The sequence below is a fragment of the Ambystoma mexicanum genome, chromosome 1q, assembly GCF_040938575.1.
Source record: "Ambystoma mexicanum isolate Mex_15411 chromosome 1q, UKY_AmexF1_1, whole genome shotgun sequence".
Lineage (NCBI taxonomy): Eukaryota > Metazoa > Chordata > Amphibia > Caudata > Ambystomatidae > Ambystoma > Ambystoma mexicanum.
The window spans coordinates 235787392-235800186 of NC_090922.1; the positions used below are offsets into that span (position 1 = coordinate 235787392).

Here is a 12795-nt window from a genome sequence, read left to right on the forward strand (position 1 = left end):
TGGCTGAGAATGCAGACACTTGGACACAGACTCTGGCACCCAGTATTTCTTTTTAAGTCGGTCTCTTTCCTGGGGCTTAGGCGGGGTTCCTCAGCAGAGCCAGCCCTTCATCTCAGATGTCGTGCAGGAGCGGTAAAGACAGGGTGGTCTTCCTTTTTTACCTCCAGGCGCTAGTACAGGAAGACTACCTTTTTCTCTTCTGGGGTGAGCTGAAAAGGCTCTGATGCACGGGCAATCATGAAATGAAACAATCCCACCTCGTCCGGTGCAGAACCTCTCGGTGACGGTGCTGCAGGATCTCCCCTCTGTGTCCCTGGTCATTGTGGCCATCCGCATCCCCCAAGTGGGGAGGGCAGCGATGGTTGCAAATGGAGGTGTAGGATGTCTCCTCTTCTTCACTGGTGGTTGTCCCAGTGTTAACTGGGTCACTGCTGGTGGTGCTGTCGGCATTCTCTGAATCTGACACCCGCATGTGGAGGGGCGAGAGTATATACTGCGATAGGTCTCTAGGAGGCACCTGGGGAACAGGGTCGCTGGGCCAAATGCCCATGTGGTCATCACCGTCGTCGCCTCCAGCAGGCATCTCCGACGTTTCAATCGTTGTCACCACCCTGGGTGGTGTGGACGGAAAGTGTCTACTCCACGTCGGACAAAGAAATGTGATTTCCGTGGAGTTCTTTGATGCCACCCCCCCCCCCTCTTTGGGTCCACAGGGGTCAGTCTCGGGCTAAGGTCCAGCATCATCTTCTCTGGAGTCTTTTTTACTGGCTTGGACGAAGCCCCCCCGCATGGGAGGAAGAGCCACTCTGGTAACCTGGATTGGGTCAGCCCCTTTGGACTTCGAAAGGTAGGCCACCACAAACTATCGAGGGCGATTTGGCCTGGATCACCTGGGCCTTCACGGGCATGTTGGATACCCTGTCCTGCTTGGCCTCAGGTTTCTGCCGCAGCTTCCCTGGGGCACTTGAATCTCTTGGATGAAGAGCTGGAGCGGCGGCTGGAGATGGAGGCAGACAGAATGAACGCGCCCCGACTGTCACGGAACCCCGCTTGCGCTGCAACCCTGAAGGAAGCAGACTCGCGGTGCTTGGCCTGGTCTTGGGCCCCCACAGATGAAGCGCCCTCAAAGGACTAAGCAGCCCGCTCAGGTTAACTGGATCCGGAAGAGGCATGCCCCTGTGAACCACCCAGGCTAGAGGCCATAGCCTTGAGCCATGTCGCCGACCGGACGTGTCGATCCTTCATTGTGCGCTTGGAGAAGCCACTACAGACCTCACAATCTTCCTCCTTATGAGTCCGGTGCAGACAATACAGGCACTAGGAATGCTGGTCATCCGTAAAGCGCAGCTGGTGCACAGCTTGAAGAGGGAAGCATCGTCCTTATCCTTCGCCATGGTCCGACGCAGTGTAGGCCTGATGAACTTCTGGAAGGTTCCAAGAAGAAACACTCAACGATTTCTGCCCTTGAGGGAAGATGAAAAATGCCAAAAAACAGGTCCCCATTAATCGGAAGGATAAGCGATGGAGCACACAGGCTCAATTGAACCAAAAACAGTTTTCCGACCAAAAAACGCTAAAAAAAAAAATAAAACACAAACGCAGAATGTACCAAGAGTGAAACACGACTCCCAACACTTGAACGTGCGGTACAAATCTGAAGGTGGATGCCTGAGGAGGGGCTTAGGTAGAGGGCAGTAGGACCCAGAGCTCAGTAATTCGATTAGGAGAAACAAAACTGAAACCGTTTAATCTTTTACCAAGGATTCCCAGCCTCACTGGGAATATTCATGAGCATGTCAATCCATGCCAAACACCGTGAAGCGACCACTAATGTCCTGACCCAGTTTTCTTCTGTGCGACAGAGGAGGTCCGAAGAGGATGACTCCTTTCCTTTGGCTGGTGGGAACAGCCAGTCCCAAGACGAACTTTGAATTGAACCATCTCCAGAGGTACTAGGAGTTTCCACAGCTGCGGAATCCAATGCCAGGAGACCTGCTGCCCATTTCGAGTGCATCGTCGTGGCAAGGCAGAATCCGTCCGAATCTTTGCTGAGCCATCAAGGACACTGCAGAGATCCGATCCAACTCACCCAGACCCCTCTCAGAGTGCGGGACCCCAGAAGCAAGGAATGTCTATCTCGACAGCCAAGAACCACTGTGTTGCTATTTGTGGTAGATGCGAGGAGCTGAAACACTGAACAGCCACTGAAAGTGAAGTTTGCCGGTTGCGAGTTTTGACCGCCCCAGTGCATCGCAGGAGTCCCGCGGTCCTCATTCTTGTCCCCACGACTGAGGCCCAGGAACAGTGAGACCTGCAGAGCTGCACAGGAACAGGAGTCATCTGCTGCATCTTTTCTTCATCTCTAAAGGTACTGTACAAAGTCTGAGAGAACTTACCTCTTGCTGTAGAGTTGCTTGCATCTTCTACTACTCGCAAGTCTAATCAGCTTGTGGCCCAACCTTTGATTCGCCTTTTCTTCAAAGGCTTCTAAAACAAAAACATTGTGCAAAGTCTTTTCCATTTACCTACCAGAGGTGCTTCATCCCATATAAGACTTTGGCCCATTGACTTTGGCTTAGCCTATTTTATTGAATGACTTATTGTAGGGAGAGTTGCCTGCTTAAGAATATTTGTGGTCTCTTGTATGTTCCAAATCTTTTCCTTTGACATCTTACTCCATGACTCTAAATGCATGTCCCCAGCACCCTAGCAATTGAAGTCACCTGAGGGTGTAGTTAGTGTCTGTGGGCCATCCCAAAAGGGTATCTACTGATTTAGAGATATTAAGAGTGTATTTCATGAAGTGTATTTGAGCGTAACTGTTATATTGCTCCCTTCTGAAGGCTTATTCTAAATGATCAATTAATTGTTTATTCAAGAAACCTTGAGTGTAAGAGTTTATTTGTAAATCTCTGTATAGCTCCAATACAGATCACATTGACTCCTCTTGAGATAAGCCTGGCTGCTCAACACGCTAACAAAACTGTTTAGTACAAGCTTATGCCAAAGGTTGGGTTTCCTATACCTGTAATCAGGGTTGTTCGTAGTGTTCCCAGGGGGTACTGCATACAAACTTTGCCTAACAATGACGATCACACCCCGACCGTCGCGGGACCCCCAGCAGCGGTGACCCTGACAGAAGCTGACTCGCAGTGCTTGGCCTTATGTTGGGCCCCCACGAGTGGGGCGCCCTCAAAAGAACTTAAAAGCCCGTTTAGGTTTGCCGGATCCACGAGAGGCATGCCCCTGGGTGCCACCCGGGGTAGAGGCCTTGGACTTTAGCCATGATTCCAACCGTTGGTGCCGATCCTTCAATGTGCGCTTCGAGAAGCCACAGCAAATCTCACAATCCTCCCCCTTATGAGTTGGGTGCAGGCAGTACAGGCACTGGGAATGCTTGTCGTCCATGTACACATTCTGCAAACTGCAGTCGGAGCAGAGCATGGAAACGGAAGTGCAGTCCTTCTCATCCGACATGATCCACGCGGTGTAGGCCTGAAGAATCTTCTGGTAGCCTCCAAGACCACCACTTGACGAAAACAGCCATTGAGGGGCGCTGAAAAATCTGGTCCCCTTCAGTCGGATATATTGATGGAGCACACAGACTCGATTGACCGAAAAAATTAGAGTTAAAGTCTCAAAAAGCGAAAAAACGCAGCAAAAAGCTGGAAGAGCGAGGACTCCCAACACTTGAACGTGCAGTAAAAATCTGAAGATGGCTACCAGGGGAGGGGCTTGGGTAGAGTGCAGTCATTGGCTGGGGGCAGTACGACCCAGAGCTCAGTGATTGGTTATTAGGAGAAAGCCAGTTTGGAAACAAACTGTTTTTTCTATAACCGAAGATTCCCAGCCCGACGAGAAACATTCATGAGCATGTGAATCCATGCCAGACCCCATGCTGGAGAAGTTAAAGAATGTAGCAGCGCTACAGACTCTGCGTAAAAAGTCCGACTGCGATGGCACAAAAAAAAAGAATCTGAGGGACCGACGCACAAGGTATCATGGGTACGGTAGTAGACATCACACTAGGGCCATTACAAACACGCCCTCCCCGTTGGCGTGCAGTTTCGAACTTCAGGAACAGGTGAAATACGCTGCACCTGCCACTAGATGTTGGTCTATGCAAAGCATTGGGTATAAGAAGTTCCACAAGCCTCAGAAATGTGTATTATAGAGTTGTGTGATAATACTACATGTTAAGTTTCACATTTCATTGTGTTCATAAGGCCTAAAATAAAAAATTGTATAACTTTTAAATGTAATTATTGTGTGCTATACTGTGCAGACTCATTGAAGCCCCCTAACCCCACTCTCACTCCTGAGACTAAGACTTGCCCACACTACTTTGATTGGGTTTTGGTCAACTCACAGGTCCCTATTCATCATAACTATGGTACCCTCCTAAAATCTGTCCACCAGGCCAGATTGTAGAAATTCACCTCAACATTTATTAATTTGCAAACTACTACCGTTCTGTATGTAGTTCAACATACAAACTTTTTTTTTAAAAAAAAAGCATTTTCAGGAATTGTATTGTGGGGGCTAAAGTGTGTGCACATGCAGGGGGATAAGTTTGCTTGAGTGAGGGGGAAGGGGTCATGTGCGGGTGTTAGGGAGAACTCTAATTTCTGTAATAATTCCCGTCAACCTTGGAGACCCCGCCAGCTCCTTTGCTGGACTTTAGGACTTTTTCATTTTATCCCTGGAGTGAGAGACCTTTTTCTCACTCCAGTATTAATCTGAGTTGGACTCCGTTTCTTTTGGTTTCAGAGTCCGACAAACTCCAGAGGCATCATCGTTTTGTACTGTGATACCACCCATAGTGCACTGTTAAAAAGTAGTCATTTGGATTTCTCTTAAGGTTTAAATACCTTCTCTTGGATAAACTGTTTCCAAGAGTAGTAAAGTGAAATTGACTTTACTTACCTTTTTCTCATTGTAGGTCCAGCACACACCATTTTATGTGGAGTAATGGGGGGTTACCTAGTAGCCCCTTATCCTACATTCTTATGGAACATTTTTTATCTTACCCTCACTACTTTAAGTGGCTGGTGGCACTGGTTTTATTTTCCTACCATTGTGCTTTTCTACCGCAGGCTGAACCCTCATCTACAGTATAGCACCCATGGGTGACCATTTTGTCAAAACAGCCCAGTCTTTTTTTCGCCATTTTCTGTTTGTGAGGTCTTTCTTGGTTTTTACTCTGCGCTCTGAGCCAGGTTTGGTCCCTTTGTTTGTTTTGTCTTTGGCGGGATTCACAGGTGAAGCCCGCAGCTGGCTACAGTGTGTCTGACAGGGCAGTAAGTGAAGGAGGTTCCTGAAACTCCCTGTGCTTAATCTCCTTGGTTACAGTAATGTACCCAAAGTTGATTGGCTGGCAGTCCTTGCAGGACAACCACCCTGCTGTTGAAAGCTAGGCTGCAAATGAATGGGAGAAACCTGCATAAAAAGGTGAGGTCTTTGCAAGGAAGACAGTCAACCACTGGACAAAGAAACCAAAGAGGAAACTGGAAGAGAAGCTTGCCGCACCCTCCTGGACCATTGGCTTGCCCGGTGAATCCCTACTGCAGTGCAGAAGCTCCAACTTTCGTATCGACTAGAGAAGCCCGGAACGGACGACTTCTTCCCTTTGGTTGGTGCGAGCAACTGACCACAAGATGAACTTGACTGAGACCCTTCTCCCTGCTGGCTGTACTTCTCCGCTGCTGCTGGAACCGAATGCCAGGGGACAGGACCACCAGGAACTAGTGCATTGTTTTTAAGCCAGACCCCGCGCTCCAGGAAGATCCTGAGGGCCCTCTCGAAGCAGGGTGACCCAAGCCTGAGCCACCTCAGAGTGCTGGACCCCAGAAGTAAGGGGAGCCCACAAGATATCCAAGAACCACAGTGGTGCTATTTGCCGGTAGCTGTAACCACTAAGTCCCGCTGATCTGGAGTATGCCCACTGCTGCTGGCGACCTTCAAACCGCAGTGCAGGGCTCCTCCGACATCCTCACTCTTGTCCGCATTACTGAGGGCCAGGAACACAGGATCTGCAGGACTGCAACAGGAACAGAAGCCAGCTGGACCCTTTTCTTCAGACTCCAGGTACTGTGTAACTAGGGGTACCTACCTCTTGTGTGTAAGCTTGCTTGCTCTCACTGGAGACTTTCATTTGCTACCCTTTGCAGAGTTGCTTGCATCTTTGCTTTTCACAAGCCTCCCAGGTTGTGGCCCAACAGTGATTCTTTTTGAACAAACTCTCTATATAACATTGTGCAAGACATTTGTGCTATCTTCATGAAGTGCCTCAGCACCCCTAGACTTTGTTCAACTGACATTGTCCTGGCTCCCTGCAGACTCTTCTTACCCTCTGACGTTGTGTTTGTCTGTCCCACCAAAAAGTCATGCATAAGTTACTTGTATAGCTGGGAAAAGGTTAACCTATACTTCAGTGGGAGATTCTAAAGTACTTACCTGTTCAAAGAACTTGATTCTTTCCCTAACCTTTTCCCTCAATCTCAGTATTGCATTTAGCTGTTCAAGTGATATTTCAATGTCCACAGTGTCCTACCAATTGAAGTCACTTTCAAGAGAAGGCTTATTTTAAAAACGGACTTAAATTAATAAATAATTGTTTTAATAAGAAACCTTGAGTATAACTTATTTGATACTTGTCACTGTGAATCTTTATGTTGCACCTCTACAGCTCACATTGACCCATCTTGTGATAAGTCTGGCTGCTCAGTCACTCAACCAACTTGTGTAGTACAGACCTATACCAAAGGTTGGGTTCCCTGTTGCCAAGAGGACAAGGCTGGTGTAGTCTCCCACAGGGTTACTACATACAATCTTGCCTAACAGTTAGTGGGGCCAACTAACCCCGAGACTAACTCCACTTGACCACCTTCCCCGACTGGCTGTACTTCTTCGCTGCTGTGGAAACAGTGCAAGGGGTCGAGAAATCCATAGAGTGCAACGTCTGAAATCCAGCCATAAGCTGCAGGGGTCTCCTAAGGACCCTTTAGAACCAGGACGGCCACGGCTCGAGTGCCCTCATCAGAGTGCAGGACCCAAAGAGTCAAGGAAGCCGAACCGGTAGCCAATATCCACGACAGTGCTGTTTACCGAATGCTGAAACCATGAAATGTTGCTAAACCAAAAAGAGCACATGGCTGCCGACATCCTCCAAACTGCCGCCGCAGGAACCCTCCAAACGACCTCCCTCTTGTCCGCAAGACTGAGGCTCAGGAACCCAGGGTCTGCATCGCTGCAACAGGACAGAATCATGCTGGACCACTCTTCTTCAAACCACAGGTACTGTTTAGACTTGGGGTACTTACCTCAGTGTATTTGAGCTGTGCTTTTCTCCGTTGAAACTTGCAGTGGCTTACCTTTAGAGTTGATTCCAACTCTGCTTTTCAAAGGCTTAACACCGTGTAACCCTACAAGTGATTTTTCAACAAACTCTCGAACTTTGTGCAAGACTTTATTTAAGAAGTGCTTCACCTCCATAGACTGTGCTCCAATTGACTTTAGCTGTCCTGCAGCCTCATCTACCCCATTGACTGATATGGTTTGTCCTGGCTCATTGGCTGATATTGTTTGTCCCTCATAGGTGGTAACTTGTTTTGGATTGTTATTGCTGCGAAAGGCTTGTCTGGATTGCACTGGAAGATTTCCTTGTGCTCACATATACTGAGAACCTGTTTAACCTTTTCCTTCCTTAAACCTTTCCTTTCTGCAACCTCTGAATCTGCAAAGTATAGCTAGTGATATATAAATGCCATTACTTTCCTTGTGAATGAAGTCACCTCAGGGTGTAGGAAGTGTTTAAGAAGCATATCCAAAGAGTATTCACTAACTTTTTTGATTCTGAAAAGTATTTTAAACTATATTTAGAGTGTTACATATCTTGCCCTTTTTAAAGAACATTTACTTAAACATTGATGTTAAATAAATAACTATTTATAACAGAAACCTTGAGTTTAAGTGTTACTTGGCTACTTGTATTAGCAAATTTCCTTGCTACAGCTCACATTTACCCATCTTGAGATAGGCCTGGCTGCTCAGTCACACTACCAACTTGTGTAGTACAGACCTATACCAAAAGGTGGGTTACCCAATGCCAAGTAGAGCAGTGTTGTGTAGTCTCGCACAGCATTACAACATCAATTCTTGCCTAACAGCTGAGAATTATCATGTGTGCACCTTGTGGGTGCGCCGTGTGGGGAGGTGTGGCATGCATTTGTTTTGTGTATGTGTTTTAAATGAATGTCCCAAATTCTTTTAATCATACAGGTATTATTGACTGAATATTAGAACTTTTGTATGGTTTCACATCTCTCAGGTTTCCCTTTTGGAATCTAATTAGTGTAGATTTTCATTTCTAGGCTAAATCATCCACACCTGTGAGACCCCCAAAACATTTTTCTGGACTTGGTGATTATTCTCCATGCTTCTGGTTGAGTGAGAATAGTTTTCCCCACTCAGCCTGCCTTTTACTATTTTTACGGGTGCCATTTTTATGTCTCTCCATAGTTTATTTTTGGAATAATACTTTCCTATAACTTGTTGGGCTCATGCATTTTCCAATGGAAGCACAGCACTTTCTGAGCAGTGTTGCTGGGGTCCCCCTTGGAGTCCCCTTTTATTTTCTCCTCGGGTTCCTTGTGTGAACTACTGTTCCCAAGGGTCGAAGGATGATTTATATCCCTTCTACAATCCCCTTTGTGAGATCAGCACACCCAACCTTAAGTGTAGTGCTGAAGGGATACATAATAAGCCCTTTCTCACTGCTCCTGTAAGATTTGTGTTACAGTGAAAAGCTAACTATTCAGGCTGGTGGCAGTGGACATCATTTTATGACTTGTGTAATTTTCACAAAGTCTGTCAAACCAGCCACAGGAATGCAGAGAAGGGTCAGCATTCTGCTAGAATGGTGGCTTCTTTTTCAGCCATTTAGTGTGCGTCCCCTTTCTTGGCACTTCTACCATCCTGGGTGGGGGAGTTCCTGGTTGAAGATTTGTCTTCGGGCGGTAACCCTTTGTGTAGGCCGCTGAGGCTCCAGAGTGTCTGAAGGCAGGAAGTGAGGGAGGAGTCTGAAACTCTGCAGCCCTTTGTCTTCTAGTGTGCCTGTGCGAGACCAGATCCCACTGGGGAGCTGGCTGTCCTGATTGGACAGCCACACACGTGCCTTTCGGTAAACTGCAGGGAGAGTTTGCAGAAGTTGCGTGTGGGTTCCTGTATAACTGTCAGATTCTGGAAGCTGAAGACAAGTCGACCACTGAAACTGAATCCACAAAGGAAGATTAGGATGACACACCTGTAGGTTATTTCATTTGTATAAGTGCACACAAACCCTCAGGCATCAGTTCATAGCTGTTTCCAGTCACCGGAGACGCCTGCTGTGTAACCAAAGGCTGTTCTGACACTTTCTTCCATGCAAACTGGGAGTCCCGAATACTCCCACCCTTGGACTGGTGGGACCAACCAGTCTTGAGAAGACCTGCATTATGAGCCATCCCACGTCTAGCGGCGACATTCCTCCTGGGCTGCAAACCACCAATACACTGGGACCTCGAGCCCGACTGCAGTGCAACATCTTCCAAGGTTTTATTCTCGCTGGCACTTTGGTTGACTAAGGCTGGACCTCTTGAACCAAGATTACACTCCTTGAAGTCCCACTCCCCAGAGTGCTGGATCGAGATAGCTAGGAGAATCCAACCGGCAACAACCGTCCTTCATCTGGTACCTTGAAAAGGGGACCAAATCACAGAGCCACGAGAAGCACCGAAGAATACTTTGTTGGTAACCTTTTCTGTCAACTGCTACTACAAGTTCCTGTTAGGGAGAATTCTCATAAATGTGCCGATTCCCTTCAGTTTAGAGAACCCCAGCAACTTTGCTGGATTTTGAGGACTTGATTTTTTTACCTGGATAGTGCATGACCTTTTTTCCCCCACTCTCAGCGTGTTTTGAAATGTATTTTACTCATGTTTTCTTTGGTCATGGAGTCTAACCAACTCCATAGGCATATTTTCATTTGTGTCACAGCACCCTCAGTGCAGTTGCAAAGGGAAACCTTTTCAGGCTTTCCCAAGGTTTAAATACCTTCTCTGAGATAAACTACTGTTTCCCAGAGTAAGTAAAGTGAAATTGATTTTACTAGTCTTTAAATTCCTACACCCAGCACACCCTATCTTACAATACAGTGCTAGAGGGGTTACTTAGTAGCCCCTGTGTCTAGATACTCACGTAGCAGTCAAATGCTACCCTTTCCTCTCAGAATGGCTGATGGAAGTGGTTTTACAACAAACTACCATGATTTTTCCCGACCGCGAACACCGGTAGTGTTAAATCGCGGGAGCTATGTTTTTCAAGATGGCGTCTGAGGCTCCTTTGTTTAAACAGGTCCCGGTCGTCTTTTTTCGCCATTTCTTTGTGAAAAGGTCCTTCTAGAGTTTTGCTCGGCACGCCAAACCAGGTTTGGTTCCTTTGTTAATTCGCCTTTGGCAGGCTTCAAGACTGAAGACCGCCTCTGGTGCCCTAGTGTCTGGGGTGGGCAGGAAGTGAGGGAGGTGCCCGAAACTCCCTGTGCTTAGTCTCCTAGGAGACCCAAATGCACTTTGTGGTGATTGGCTGGCTGACTGTCCGGCAAGGACAGCCACCCTGTTGGGTGAGTGACAGCTAGGCTGGAATTAATGGGACAGAACTGAATAAAAGGCAAGTCTCTTGGCTTGGAAGGCAGAGTCGACCACTGGAACGAAAGAACCGAAGAAGAGCTTGAAGAGGACGGCTGCTGCAACTCCTGGACCGTTGGTTTGCCCGGTGAAGCCCTGCTGCAGGTCTGAATCGCCAAGTTCATCTCGACAGAGAAACCCTGCAAGGAGGACTTCTCCCTTTGAGTTGGTGGGACCAGTCAACTTGACATTAAGCCACCTGGATAGCAATCTCGGAGCTGGCTCTATTTTCCTCAGAGTGCTGCTGGAAAACCAAATAACCAGGGAGAGGGACACCAGTTTGTGTGCTTTACTTACCAGAATCGAAGTTTGTGAGTTGCAAGCTGTTGACAGTTCAAAGTGCAGTGCAGGAGTCTCCCCCCCCCCCCCCGACGTCCTCCCTCTTGTCCCCACGACTGAGTAACAGTGAGATCTGCAGGAACTGCCAGCAACAGAAGTCAACAGCTGCCTCTTTCTTCATTTTGTAAGATACTGTAAAACCAGACTGAGTGTACTTACCTCTCGTGGTCAAAGTACTTGAAACTTTCCAAACTCACAGGCCTAATAAGCTTGTGACCCAACATATGATTCTTCTTGCTACAAACTATTCCTAAGAACTGTTGCAGACTTTTCCATTTAACTACCAGAACTGATTTATCCAATCCAAGACTTTAGACCATTGACTTTGGCCTAACCTATTGAATAGAATTGACTCTTCTGGTGAACTCTAAATATTTGCACTGTCTAAGAACAATTGTAACCTTTCATGTTCTAAGAATCTTTGCCTTTACTCCTCTTGAAAAGTATTTGTGAAATAGTGTTGAAGTGTGTTTGTGTGCGATTTATAATTGCCTCCTTCTATTGAATGTTTTATTGAATGTTTTAGAACTGACAGATAAATTAATAAGTATTTATCAAAGAAACATTGAGTGCAAGTTTATTTGAACACTTGTGATTATAGACCTCTGTGTAACATCTTTACAGCTCAAATTCTCTTGAGATAAGCCTGGAGGCTCAGCTCAGCTACTAAAACTGTAGTACAAACTTCTACCAAAAGGTTAGTTTTGCTTACACCTGTAGTCATAGTTGTCTGTAGTGGTCCCAAAGTGTACTGCATTCAAACTTTGCCCAACAGTTCCCTTCCAGTGTCCTTTCTTTCGTCACCACGATGAAGAATTTAAAGACCAGTCCTATACCTCTGAGAACATTTTCATTGGACTTTTCCTTACACTTGGTTTTGAAAACATTTTACAGAACATCAAGATAAAGACATTTCCTGGCACCTTTTGTTGCATTATACTGTGAAGGTCAGATTAGTACGTTTTAGGACACAAGGACGGTTTTCTTTAATAACTGACATCCTGACGCAGACAGGCCTTTAGCTTTAGTTTCTACGTAGGCAAGTTCCTCTTTAGAAAAGGGCTAGAGAGGTATTTTCCCAACCCCTTTTTGTTTAGTAAAATATCTAATCCTGAAAATGTGACAACTAAGTCGGACTCTCAATTCTGACCTCTCACACCTTCTACAAAGTCCCTAAACACGGACTAACTGACGTCTACTTGTTGAATGCGTAATGCAGAGGCCAGCTTTCCAGGACCGCAGTCTCATCCGGCCTGCCTACTGTTGGCCACTAGACCACTAGTTCTCCCCTTCTGCCTCTGAGATCACTCATGCCTTAGAACAGGGAAGGACGTTAAACGATAGGACCTCTGACTTGAAAATAGAACAAGTGTTACTTACTTGCTAAAGGTGTTAGTGTTTTAACTGTATGTCTGAAGTAGTGTTACAAAATTACTTACCTGTGAATTGCTGATTGACATTCTGAAACGTATGCAAAGTATTTACTTACTTTTGAATTGTGTTCCACTAGAAAGTAAGTGTTGGTATCACTATTATTCCTGAATAAGAATAAGTATACAAGTTTACCAACAGGGTTTTAATCATCTTAAATAGCCCACTGCCATTCTCAATGTGCAATACTAGGTTTTACTTGCCTTGAACTGCTGAATGCTTCTGAAACAAATCGATTAAGAGTTCCTGCTTACCCTAGAATTGTGTTCCACTCTTCTGAAAAGTGAAATTGGTTTTAACTACA

General features: G+C 46.3%; 1 protein-coding gene across 4 annotated transcripts in view; it reads right to left on the reverse strand.

The window, feature by feature from the left end:
* Nucleotides 1-12795, reverse strand: part of CNOT3 (CCR4-NOT transcription complex subunit 3) — a 1293124-nt gene that overhangs the window by 688125 nt on the left and 592204 nt on the right. The window lies entirely within an intron of this gene.